At 41.4% G+C, this 14143-nt stretch overlaps 1 pseudogene; it reads left to right on the plus strand.

Moving 5' to 3' along the window:
* Positions 1 to 1399: 1399 nt before the first annotated feature.
* On the plus strand, positions 1400 to 12303 carry LOC123485281 (annotated as a pseudogene).
* The last annotated feature ends 1840 nt before the right edge of the window (positions 12304 to 14143 follow it).

Here is a 14143-nt window from a genome sequence, read left to right on the forward strand (position 1 = left end):
TGTGCACACATTTCTCCTTAGATAACCAAGATAATCCATCCACCTGACAGCTGTGGCATATCAAGAAGCTGATTAAACAGCATGATCATTACACAGGTGCACCTTGTGCTGGGGACAATAAAAGGCCACTCTAAAATGTGCAGTTTTGTCACACAACACAATGCCACAGAGGTCTCTCCACCAGAGCTGTTGCCAGAGAACAGAATGTTCATTTCTCTACCATAAACCTCCTCCAACGTTGTTTTAGAGACTTTGGCAGTAACGTCCAATCAGCCTCACAACCGCAGACCACGTGTAACCACGCCAGTCCAGGACATTTGAGTCATTTAGCAGACGCTCTTATCCAGAGCAATTTACAGTTAGTGAGTACATAAATTTTTCATATTGGCCACCCGTGGGAATCGAACCCACAACCCTGGCGTTGCAAGCGCCATGCTCTACCAACTGAGCTACAGGAGGCTCCACATCCAGTTTCTTCACCAGCGGGATAATCTGAGACCAGCCACCCAGACAGCTGATGAAACTGTGGGTTTGCACAACCAAAGAATTTCTGCACAAACTGTCAGAAACCGTCTCAGGGAAGCTCATCTGCATACTTGTCGTCCTCACCATGGTCTTGACCTGACTGCAGTTCAGCGTCGTAACCGACTTCATTGGGCAAATGCTCACCTTCGATGGCCACTTGCACGCTGGAGAAGTTTGCTCTTCACGGATGAATCCCAGTTTCAACTGTACCGGGCAGATGGCAGACAGCGAGCGGTTTACTGATGTCAACGCTGTGAACAGAGTACCCCATGGTGGGGTGGGGTTATGGCATGGGCAGGCATAAGCCTCAGACAACAAACACAATTGCATTTTATCTAAGGCAATTTGAATGCACAGAGATACTGTGACGAGATCCTGAGGCCCATTGTCGTGCCATTCATCCACCGCCATCACCTCATGTTTCAGCATGATAATGCACGGCCCCATGTCATCGGATCTGTACACAATTCCTGGAAGCTGAAAATGTCCCAGATCTTCCTTGGCCTGGATACTCAACAGACATGTCACCCATTGAGCATGTTAGGGATTCTCTGGATTGACGTGTACGACAGCGTGTTCCAGTTCCCGGCAATATCCAGCAGAGTATACTTTTTGTTTATGAACGTCAGGGTTGAGGTCAATTCCATTTAAATTCCAGTCAATTCAGGAACTACACTGAAATTCCAATTCCAATTCTCTTAAATGTTTTTCAATTAGGAAAATGTGTAATTTAATCTGGTTTAGTTTCTGAATTGACTGGAATTTAAATGGAATTAACCACAACCCTGATGACCAATGAACAAATAATACATGCTGTATCCCCAAAAAATCACTAGAGGGAAACATTGCCTGGTATGTCTTACCATGAGAATGGACCTATCGTCTTACCTTACGATATGGAATAGCATGATTACAAGAATGTGGGATTCTGTGTACAGCACTTTAAAATGAAAGTGAATGTGATCTCTAAAGCAAACGGGATATTGTTTGAAGAAATTCTATTGGGTATGATGTCCATGGATGCCACACAAGGAAGCAGAGTTGACCTGAAAAATCGAAAGTGAAACTATCTGAGAAACACTGTCAAAACATTGGAGGCAGAACAAGTAGGTTAATTACGAGAGAAAGTATTGGGGATTTATTATTCTCCTAAATTGATGGGATGACTAATTTAGAAAGAATGCAGTCTTGACTGGGCTAATGTAGGCTGTGACACCTGGCAAGGCTGTGATTGATGTGAAGAGCTGTTTTAGGGGGGTAAAAATAAGATAAGGATTGTGTCTTCAAATTCTAGACTATACTGGTTCTTTGTGATCTATGAGTCTTCCTTTGACTAGGAATGATGTCTAAGGGAGCTGGCTCTTCTCACTATGATAGGTTGTTATGATAATCTTGTGCCTGGCTGAAGTGTGTAACAAATGGCGCCGAGGAGATGAGAGCAACCCCTGAATCAACGGATTGGCTGAGAAAGTTTAAACCACGCTCAAGTCTTTACTCTAATTGGCCAGCAGAGAAGTGGGAAACTCCCTCTGTCAGAGTATTTGGGTATTGTTTCTGGAACAATGTGTGAGTTCTCTGGAGTGTCCTGCGAGACATCACAGAGAGCCCGTATATACGAAACATCATATTTACCATTGAAGGTTTTTGCATTAATTAAAATAACTAGTATACCTTAGAAGTCGTGTTGACCTCTTTTGTTCCTGATACCAGATTTGAATTGACGCGACTTTGACAATTGGTGACCCCGACGCGGTCTGGTAGAAGGGACTTCGCTGGATACTGTCCGGCCCATTTGGTCAACTCTTTAATCGAACCGTGTGTTTCACAAACTGCCCGGGCTTCTATAAAGGTAAGCAGATACCTGTTGTTAAATAACCAAAGATCTGCAAATTGGCTTTATCCAAATTAATTTTGTGAAACACCTGTCTGATGTAAGTGAACTAAATTATGAAACTAGTATGAGTAGATAAGCACAATATTGTGACATGCAAACCTTTGCTAAATGTGATGTTTAAAACCATGGTACCAGAGTGTTGATTCTACCGGCAAGGTCCGCTAAGAGACGGCTAGGTTCAGGAGACAATGCTGACATCTACCGGCAAGGTCCGTAATTGCGACATACGGCTAAGGTTCGGAAGATATAGGGAATAATTGGTTTAAGTAATTGCTATCGGCAAGGTTCGTGAACTACGACAGTACGACTAGGTTCGAAGAATTACACCGGCAAGGTCCGTAACTACGAGGATACGGCTAAGGTTCGGGAAATTTTAGATATAGGGAATAATTGGTTTAAGTAATTGCTATCGGCAAGGTTCGTAACTCACGACAGTACGACTAGGTTCGAAGAATTACACGGCAAGGTCCGTAACTACGAGGATACGGCTAAGGTTCGGGAAATTTTAGATAAATACTAGCGACTGGCAAGGTCCATAACTTCGAGGATATGGCTAGGTTCAGCGGAGTATTTTTTAAAGATAGTAGAAGAGGCTGTGTGCTCAAATAGATTGTGTGTGGAACATGGGTGTCATTTATGACTGTGTGACATTTGACTGTATGATAGGATTATGACTGTGTATTGTGAGTGAGGGCGATAACTGTGTACTATTTTTGCTGTGTGATAACTGTATACTACGCTTAACTGTGTACCATTTTTGGCTGTGAATAGAAATAATATTTTAAAACAGTAAATAATGAGAATTACAAATAGGAAATAAGGTTTAAATTGTGCAAACGTTAACAAAAGACACCCATAGGAGGTACTATAAAAAGTTAAACAGTGCGAGTGTTGTCGTATGCATGAAAGTGTGAATGATAAACCTGTATACCTTGATAGAAAACAAATTGGGAATCATAAGACGTCTGTGGCTGTCCAAACTGTATAATTTGGGAATAACTGTTGGATGTATGGTTGCTTAAACCATATAACCCGTTAAAAACAATTGGGAACATAAAGCTAAAGTGATGAATTGTGTGACTGAACTAAAACGTTTGAACTGATACATTTGAAATATAACGTTTGGTGTTTGAAATAGCATAATACTGCTTTTGAATAGTTGTGTCGAAACAATTCGGTTTAGTATTTGATTTGAGGTTTGATGTTTGACATAGAATAATACTGGTTTTAGGTGCTTGGTTTGGGCTATTTGGTTTATTATTTGATTTAACGTTTGATGTTTGACCGTGCAAAATACTGGTTAAACAATTAGACCGAAATAATTCGGTTTATAAACGTGCACCAACTTGAACTAATTAGGTGGGAATTATTTGATTTAAATAAATGGACTGAAATACTTTGAGTAACGGCGGAATATTGGAGGCGCGCTGGGACGAGAAGCAGCTCCTCACAGCTCCTCAAAAAGGTAGAGTTGCAAGGGGAGGGGCTGGAGAGAGCGAAAGTGTGGCTTTTGGAGCCATGAAAAGACTGGGAGATGGCTGGGAACGCATGTGGGTTTCTGACGAGAAATTTTCTAAACTTGCTCACCCGACCGTCGTGGGTGAGAAAGTAGAGAATGTTACATTTGCATTTTTGTAATTTGGCAGACGCTCTTGTCTAGAGCGATTTATGGGAGCAATTGGGGTTGAGTGCCTTGCTCGAGGGCACATCGGCAGATTTTTCGCCTGGTCGGCTCGGGGATTGTAACCGGCAACCTCTCGGTTGTTGGCGCGGTGCTATTGGTCACTAAACTGCCAGCCGCCCCATATGAGTTTAAGATTGTGGCGTTGTTGGATAATGTGATGGTGGAATAAACTAAGTAAATGTTGTTTTAGACGTAACGTATAATATAGTACAAAACAAATAGAGGGTTAAATTGAACTAATTATCATGGTAGAGCTAACGTAGTACAGTGAGGGAACTTCATTTTGTGTCAGAGGGTAAAATGAGAAATCATTGTAATATGCTATTGGTGGAAATCTATTTATCATTTCAAGGCATGGAGTAACAATCTGCATTTATGAGTGTAAATTCCACGGCTGATGTGTTGATTGAATGGGTACGATGGAGTATTTGGTTTGGTAATGTTGAATGGACTATTTGTAGCAGCGTGTTTAGGGGTTAAATAGAAAAACTAACTTATTCAATAGGGAATCAAAGAGAGAGAGTTTTTTGCTGAGGTGAAAGCTACTGCGATTTTCATTTGGTGACGTCACTTGCTCTATGAACTGGGAGTGGTTACTTTGAGAGCATCGCAGATGGTGTGAAGTGACTGGCGATGTCCCTGGTTCGAACTCAGGTAGGGACAGTAGACAAAGCTTTCGCTGTGGGGCTATATACCTAGATTATTATGTGGATTGAGAAATATGAAAGGTTGAATTAGATAGCTTAAATAGAAGTATTCTAGAAAAAGTCATGAAAATATGTTACCAACGATAGCAAGTATTTGTTTTATTAATTAGGGCCTAATCAGAGAGAACAGTTAAATAAATTGAATAGCGAACTGAAATGGGTTAGCGGGAAAAATACAAAATAATTGGACGATTTTAAAACGATAATTTATTTTGGTTAGGATGAAAGTATGCATTGGCTGTTGTGCTGGGGAATAGCGCCAGCCTGTAGTGGGTTATGGATTTGTTACATAAACTTATATTTTAAATTAAAGTGATGGAATAGGCTACAATTATAACATTATCAGAAAAAGACACAATTTAATGTGAAATAGTTATTACAAGTATTATTGATAGTTATTACAGTTATTATCATTGATCCAGTAATGATATAAGGATAGTAGAGGAAGGCAGGGGATTTAATCTCATTTAGGGGAAGTTATATTAGGAAGAAAATACCATTAAATGAGGGAACATTTGATGTAACCGTGATTGTATTGGCTAAAAACTCAAATATGACATTTACAGGGAGGACAGGAACAATAGAAGGGAAGACAGGTTTTCCTAGGGGTTGAATAAATAATTGATTAATGGATCATTTGGAGATGAGATCACATGTAGCAGAGTTAGGGTAATCAATTAAATAATCATTGTATACTCGAGGAATTTTGAGTGGTTTAATGGATTAGTTAGGAGGAATTAGAATGATACAAACAATTATTGATGGGTTAAGACTGGGAATATCTATCATGTTTTGTGTGTACTACCATCTTTAGATTATAACTAGGAGAAAGAGATTAGCTCATCTCAGTTAGGAAGTAGGTCATAAAAGTGAGCTATCAAATTGAGCGAGGCCTGGCTATTTGTGATTGTTGTTTTTTCAAATTGGGTTAAATGGGTTCAACAGAGCCAGAGGCTGTACAGAGAAAGGTGGAGCCCCCATGTTGCCCTAGTGAAAGAACATTCAGAGGAATGGTTAACACTAGGTAAATGGATAAAACAGGGGAAAAACATTACTGACTGGCAGAATACACCAAATGGGGATCAGTATGGCCACTCCACTGGGACATATAGAAGAAAGTTAAATTGGAGAGCAAAAACCCAGCCCAGTGTCCATCTGGAGATAAGTTTTAACGGATGACAGGAAGAGATTTTCTTAACTCAGGAACAGGAGGCTGAGTTAGAAGCAATTCCGTTCAAATTATGGTCACAAGGATAACAGATGTAGGACTAATTAAGGGGTAGCTCCAGTACAAGTGATTCCTCGATTCGATAATAGACCATACCAAAAGCAATATACTATGAAACCAGAAGCAATAAAAGGGATAACACCTACATTTGAGCATTTACTTAAGGGAGGGGTGATAATTCCTGGAGATGAGGTACAATGAAACTCTCCAATGTTTCCTGTTAGAAAGGAGGCACCTAGCGCCGACTGGAGGATGGTCATGGACTTGCAGGGGGTTAATAGAAATATCATTGCTGAAATACATTGCTGAACCAATTAAACCAGAGAACTCCTATTTTACAGTGATAGATTTAGCTAATGCGTTCTTTAGTATCCAAGTTCATCCGGATAGTTAGGGGTGGTTTGGCTTTACTTTTCAGGGAAGGAAATGGACTTAGGCTAGGATGCCTCAAGGCTACTTGGAAAGTCTTACAATCTTAGCCCAGGCTATAACTAAGAATTTGGGAAAGTTTGAACCTAGGGAAGGAAGCAAATGTTAGTTTATATAGATGATATTCTATTGGCTGATCCCACTCAGGATGGATGTAAGAGGGATACAATCCAATTGTTAACCTTCCTGGCAGAACAGGGACACAAAGTGAGCAAAAAGAAACTTCAACTTTGGTAGAGTGAGGTCATTTACCTAGGACACACTATAACACAGGAGGGGCAAATGTTAAATTCATCCAGGAAAACTGCTATATTTGAAGCGCCAAAACCGTTAAAAAACAAAACAAATGATGAGCTTTTTGTTAATGATAAAGTGCTGTAAAGTTTGCGTACTCCATTATGTACTGCATACGGGTAAATTAAGTGATCTTATCTATGGGAAGGCAATGGCAGCCCATGGTAAAATCATTTGGAACTCTAAGGAGGCATACATACATCAGGGATGTTATCCAAATGGTAGAGAGTAACGAGGGATTTGACATTGGTAGTGATTTAAAGATGATGAGGTTTTTTGGTGGGCTATTAGATATAACTGGGTTAATCATGAACATAATAAAGATTTTTATTCTTTGTTGCTAGACAGAAGACTTAGGTGACCTAAGAAATAGACTTGTCATGTCCAACAATTAGTCTTCAGGTCAAGCCCGGGAGAGCCTGGGTAGAACAGAGTTTGAACTAAACATGAGTGTTTTTACAAGATAAGAGATTGAATGATTGGATTACTAATTGATTCTGAACTGGATGAAAGTTGAATTTAGCTGCCATAAAATACAAAGGAAGTGGGAGGAGCAATAAAGAAGCAAAAGATAATCTAAAAAATTAAAGGCATGGCAATTGGATGATAAATTACATAAGGAGGGTTTAGAAAGGTGGTAATATTGACACATGGGCAAATCATGTGTCAAAAAAGGGGGAGTGATAGGATTAAATAATAGTGATAGGATTAAATAATAATGATAGGATTAAATAAAATAAAAAAAACAACAATAGAAATTGAGAGCTCAACATGTATGTGTGAAGATAGTTTATTAACCACACCCGTATGTCAGAGGTTCTGTGCCCCACAGGTGAACTAAAGGAGAAGGTGACCCACTCTATCACACCAGGAGACTGGGTGTGGAACCAGTCCCTAAAAGAAGAAAAACTGGAAGCAGGCCTGTTGGGAAGGGCCCTATCAAGTCCTATTAGATCCATCTGGGTGCATGTCACACACTGCAAAAAGGTAAACCCAGTTACACCTGATGAACAAACACAGAGTTAGGAGAAAGATCCGATCACCATTAGGGCTCGGGGGTTGGCTCCTTAACGAAGATTCCCTTACCCTGTCTGATCATCCCTGTGTGAGTTTGGTAGAAGGTGAAGTAATGGGTTGGCATCTGACATGTTCTCAGGGCAAGGGTGGGGATTACAGGTTTTCCTGACGGTAGGTAGCTGTCTGATTGTGGGGGCCATATTCCTAACACACTCAAACCCTTCTGATCAGCCGAAAGTAGTAGTTAACCTAAAACAAGTTGATAGAATAATACCTGAGCACAGTCATGAAGGCATAGGATACAGCTAGACGTAGGGAAAGGGGAAGATTAGGGACTTTAGGGGAGGATATCACTGTATGTGTGTCGCCGTGTACATCCTGGGACTATGTAGCGTTGCTCATATCGAGAGCGTGGGGGGATATGTAAATCTTCATACACAGTTTGGGGACAGGTGTAGTGTTGTGAGGGTAGGGAATTACCAGAAATGGCAGTGCGACCCATAGAAGGGTAGGTTCTGTCTGAAAGTCTGAAGTACGCAAAAACAGGTTACAGACCTGACAAGTGAGATATCCTCTTCAACTGGGGCACCCTATAGAGTAAACCTCTCTGAGGGAGGTAGTGAGACAGTGCAACCTATAGACCTGAAGAAAGTAGGACAGGTGGAGATGGGGTGTAGGAATCTTGACCGGTGGTTGGAATGGATTTAGTATACGGCAAGAACTATGTCTAAAGAGGACTGTTATGCCTGTGGGACAGCCAAACCAAGGTTAACAACTACTCCGTTCCCCTTGACAGGCTTTGACTCTCTGTCAGGTTTATCCTCCATACAAGCCACCTGGGAATGTGGTGAAAGAGTCTTGTAGTAACTTGAACTATTAGTATCCCCCGATAACAAAGTCATTCCGACCTAGGTTGCCTACGTTTGAAGTCTCAGGGGATTCTAATTGTTATTCTAGGACTAGTAAGATAGGATACAGAGTAGGGCATCTTAGCTCTGCTCCTACACAGAGAATATCACAACTGAAAGAGACCATGACTAATCTCTCCTCTTTGTTGCAGCCAGAGGATTGTAGGAACTAAAACCAGGCCCGTGCTGACATCTGATGGTTGTGTGGTGATAACTGATTGTGAACTCACCTACATACGCAAACAATCAAACGTGTCAGAGACTGGTGAGTTGTCACGTAGAAAGTAGGACCTCCTCCCGGGATCCTTTGATGAAAGGATCCTTTGATGGGGTAGGAGTACCTCGAGAGGTTCCAGAACAATTCAAAGCTAGGAATCAGATCGCAGTTGAGTTTGAATCAAGTATTTTTTGGTGGGCAACAATTAATAAAAACGTAGATTGGATAAATTATATTTACTATAACCAGCAAAGATTTATAAACCACACTTGTGATGCAATAAAGGGATTAGATGAGCAGACAGCGGCAACTATCTTAATGACAAGGCAGAATAGAATAGCTTTAGATATGCTTTTGGCTGAGAGGGGCGGAGTTTGTGTTCTGTTTGGATCTATGTGCTGTATTTTCATCCTCAAACAATATAGCACCGGACGGGTCAGTGACAAAAGAGCTTCATGGGAGTAACTACACTGACAAACAAACTGGCTGAGAGATCTGGTATTGAGAGCTCCATAAACGGATGGTTTGATAACATATTTGATAAATGGAAAACTATTGTTGTAACTATTCTGGGTGAAGTTATAGCCTCTATGGGTATACTTGTTCTTTGTGGATGTTTGTCTTATTTCCTGTGTCTGAGGGTTTGGTGAGAAAGGAGATGGAGAAGGTGATTTCCCACAGATGGTGAGATAAGGCCCAATCCTGGACTCCAACCTAGGAATGGAGGATATGACCTACCAGGCTTGGTGGAGTGACACTAGAGGGTGTCTAAAGGGGGGCCAAGATATACTTATCTGTTTGTGTTTTATGTTTTAATAGTCTTATGTTTTGTGTTCTATTAATCCTGTGTTTTATGCTTTATTAATCAAGTTAACCATGTGAATGTTTGTCTTTTCTTATGTGATGATTTGAAGTTCCTTGGTGACTGGTAACAATTTGCAAGTGGGGTGTAGATGGACTGAGGGTTTGAATTTTTTAGTATCATTATGGCCTATTAATAAAAGTGTGATTTTTTGTTTGTATTGTATTATAATGAATGACAATCTGTGTTTTCTTATTTTTTGAATCACACCTTATGAGGTGTGAAAAGGGGGACTATTGGGGATTTATTATTCTCCTAAATTGATGGGATGACTAACTTAGAAAGAATGCAGTCTTGACTGGGCTAATGTAGGCTGTGACACCTGGCAAGGCTGTGATTGATGTGAAGAGCTGTTTTAGGGGGTAAAAATAAGATAAGGATTGTGTCTTCAAATTCTAGACTATACTGGTTCTTTGTGATCTATGAGTCTTCCTTTGACTAGGAATGATGTCTAAGGGAGCTGGCTCTTCTCACTATGATAGGTTGTTATGATAATCTTGTGCCTGGCTGAAGTGTGTAACAAATGGCGCCGAGGAGATGAGAGCAACCCCTGAATCAACGGATTGGCTGGAAAGTTTAAACCACGCTCAAGTCTTTACTCTAATTGGCCAGCAGAGAAGTGGGAAACTCCCTCTGTCAGAGTATTTGGGTATTGTTTCTGGAACAATGTGTGAGTTCTCTGGAGTGTCCTGCGAGACATCACAGAGAGCCCGTATATACTGAAACATCATATTTACCATTGAAGGTTTTTGCATTGATTAAAATAACTAGTATACCTTAGAAGTCGTGTTGACCTCTTTTTGTTCCTGATACCAGATTTGAATTGACGCGACTTTGACAAAAGGTAGAAACAATGTAAAAAATATTTTAGCAACTTTTCCACAGCCAGTCAGTTGCACCGCATTTGGATCTATAAGGCATAGATTTTAGTTTTTCTATAGTAGTAACTATACAGTACTGCATTTATTGTTGTTACTATCTATATGGATGTTTTGCTTTCTCTCAGTCCTGTCAAATTAACGCTGTACAGCTGGTATGGTGATCAGGGTTGACTTTCATTCAGTTAGTTCAGTAAAAATGAAAAGTCTTCATAATAAATGATGGGAGATTTGAATTAAATTATTCCCTGAAATGACCCCAGCCCTGGTGGTGACTATACAAATAACTCTCTATAGAGGGAGAAGATGGAGTTTAGTTCAGTAAAAAGGAAAAGGTTTGTGTTGTTCAGTGACACCTTGTATACTTTGTATGCATTATGATATCATACTTTGTACTCAAATTAGCACACTTAAGGCTTGATTCAATCAGTAGAGAATATATGTGTTGTACTTCACGTTTAAAGATAATTTCTGATTGAGCCGACATATTCAGCGTTACCGTGAATGCAGTCTCGCAACTGCGGGAACATTGCCTTTGTCAACCGCCCTATAATGCGGATCTTCAGCGCTACGGATTTAATTAAGCCTTAGTCAATCATCTTTTGGGGGGAATAAATCATGGAAACATACTTGATAAATAATCATTTGAGTTGGGAGATTTTAGAAAAGAAAACCTCTCTATGTCTACATCTTCAATATGTTTTTTCCCCAATAAATATATTATTGCTGTATGTGTACAACACATATAGCCTAACCCGGGTACAGCCAGAAGAGGATAGGCCACCCCTCTCTCTGAGCTGGGTTCCTCTCCAGGTTTCTTCCTTGATGGGAGTTTTTCCAAGCCTCTGTGCTCTCACTTCTGCTTCGCTTGCACTTTGGGGTCTAGGCTGGGTTACTGTAAAGCACTTTGTGATAACTACTGATGTATAAAGGTCTTTATAAATACATTTGATTGATTGATATCATCTGTTTACAAATTGGTGTCAACTGTGTGTCCGTTAGCAGAGCCATGCCAGCGAAGTCGGTGCAGTTCAGCGGTTGGGAGGCTGTGGTTGAGAAGCAGAGTGTCCTGAAACCTGGTCAGGCACCCTGGGCAGACAAGGCTACACCATGTACCATGGAACCCACCGTGACAGAGCCCGAGCCATCATCACAGGGGTTCCAACCTCGGCGGGTGGCACGTTGGGCCCGGGGTCTACTACAGCCGGGACATAGCCAAGGCACAGGGCTACCCCAGTGGTTGCCCCTCTGTGGAACACGTGGTACTGCAGCTGAAGGTCCGGGTGGGCCGCGTGAAGAAGATGGATGGGCAGAATGTAGCAATGTGGCACTCGTGGCAACAGAGCGGCTACGATACGGCCTGGCTGCCTCCACCGTCAATGGGCGTGAGGAGGACTGCGTGAAAGACCCCAAGCGGGTGGCAGTGAATGGCATCGCGCACTGTGGCGACCCAGCCACGAGCACGCCCTCGAGAAGCTCATCAGTCAGCAGAGACAGGGGGCGGAGTCAAGTGGGCGGGGACACGAGCAGGGGGATTGTGGCCGGGTGTAAGCGGTGCAAGAAGCAGACACCGATTGGCCACTCTCTGGAGGTGTGTTTGGGGTGTGGCGCCACAGTATGCCCGTTTATGGACAAACATGTCTGCAAAAAGAGCAGTTGAAAGTGACAGCTTCTAAATACTGGAGACTTTATGATGATGACATTACTGGTTCATTCGACAATAAAAAAAGGTTTGTGTGGAATTAAATTAAGCTTTGTTGGTGACTTCATTATAGGTTTATTTGAAATCGGACAGCTCACTCATTGTCCCCCATGATGAAATCGGAGGGGGACTATGGATCTGTCTCCGTCCATTTGTACATTAGTACGTACAGTACGTACATTAGTTAGTCAGCACGCAAGGAGTCAATGCAAATCCATTTGAGAAAAGGCCTAGGAGAATCTCAATTGGGATTTGCTAAATTCCTCACGTCCTCTCCCTCTGTCTTCTCCCCATCGAGGAGAAGACAGAGGTTGTGGTAACGTGGAAACATGCGCTCGTATGAAATGAGACTCAAGCAAATTACGTTTACAGAGGAGGAATCACATAATCACATAATACATGTGTAAAGAGGTAAAAATAAATTGAGCTAGTTCTGCTAAACATTTTATAATTAAGTAGCATGTCGTTTTTAAGAGAAAAACAACAGCTCTTTCAAAGGGGGTGATGTGGATTTCTAAACTCTTCCGCGATAAGATACACCTGAGGATCATCCACCAGAGGAGGAAATTGATGAGAGGAGCAAACTCCTCCATTCACCTACAGTGTATTAACGAATTGACACACACGCGACCACTTAACGGTTTACGGTCACGGATGAGAGGAGGAAGGAGAAGTCGAGGAGAGGACAGACTTTTTCCCAATTAAGAATATTCCTTTGTTACAAGAGGCCCTTGCTCTGGCTTGCGCTACTTAAAGTCCTACCTGTCACAGATTAAACATGGAATACAATTTTATTTTATTGTAGGATAGTTACATACATTTTTGATCACTTAAATGATTGGTATTTACACATTGAATCCGACTGCTTATAATAGTGGTAGATACAGTGTGGGCGAGGATGAAAGGAGAAAGCACAGGAGTGTGAAGAAGGAATATGCTTTAATCAGCTCAACAAGGTAGTCCGCAGCAATGCGTAAACACGATCCCAGGGCGACTTAAATGCGTACTGGGAACCAAACATACACGGGTAAATGTTCCTGGGGATAAAAATAATAAAATGCTCAACCGAGCATGCGAATACCTCCACAAAGAACAATCACACACAAAGACAAGGGGGGCAGAGGGAACACTTATACAGGTACTGATGAGGGGATATGAACCAGGTGTGTGTAATAAACAAGACAAAACAATTTGAATGATGAGATGAGGAGCGGCAGTGGCTAGAAGGCCGGTGACGATGAACGCAGAAGCCTGCCCGAACAAGGAGAGGAGGCAGCTTCGGAGGAATTCGTGACATACAGTATCTCCGAAGGACTGTTCCGGCTAGGGGTTAAGCAAAGCTTACTCCTTATATCATGTTTCGGGCAAATGTGGATTTAGGCGGGATTCAATCCGCTTAAACACGCTTTGACATTTAAAGGTAATATCCGATTGAGCGGTCATCTGCAGAATTTATCGTTAATTCGATCTCTGCATACGTCAAGGAAAATTCCTTTAAACACCGCATCAGTCGGCTTTCCAGTGCGCTGCGCTATAAATGGAACTGGACTGAACTGCTAGTGATTTAGCGTTAGGTTTGTATGCTTAACTCAACATTTGTGTTACTCTTAGACCAACCAATGACTATGTCTGCCCAACCTGGTCTCAGAGCATTTTGTATTATTCTGTAAGTAAATCTGAAATTCAATTTAGTATGATATGTTGTGTTTCGTATGGTTCATAAGACAGATGGTTACTTAAGGCAAAAACTAAAGTACAGTGGTTGGTCGGGGTAGATAGGTGGGCGTATATGTCTAGT

This window comes from Coregonus clupeaformis, unplaced genomic scaffold, assembly GCF_020615455.1.
Source record: "Coregonus clupeaformis isolate EN_2021a unplaced genomic scaffold, ASM2061545v1 scaf0642, whole genome shotgun sequence".
NCBI lineage: Eukaryota > Metazoa > Chordata > Actinopteri > Salmoniformes > Salmonidae > Coregonus > Coregonus clupeaformis.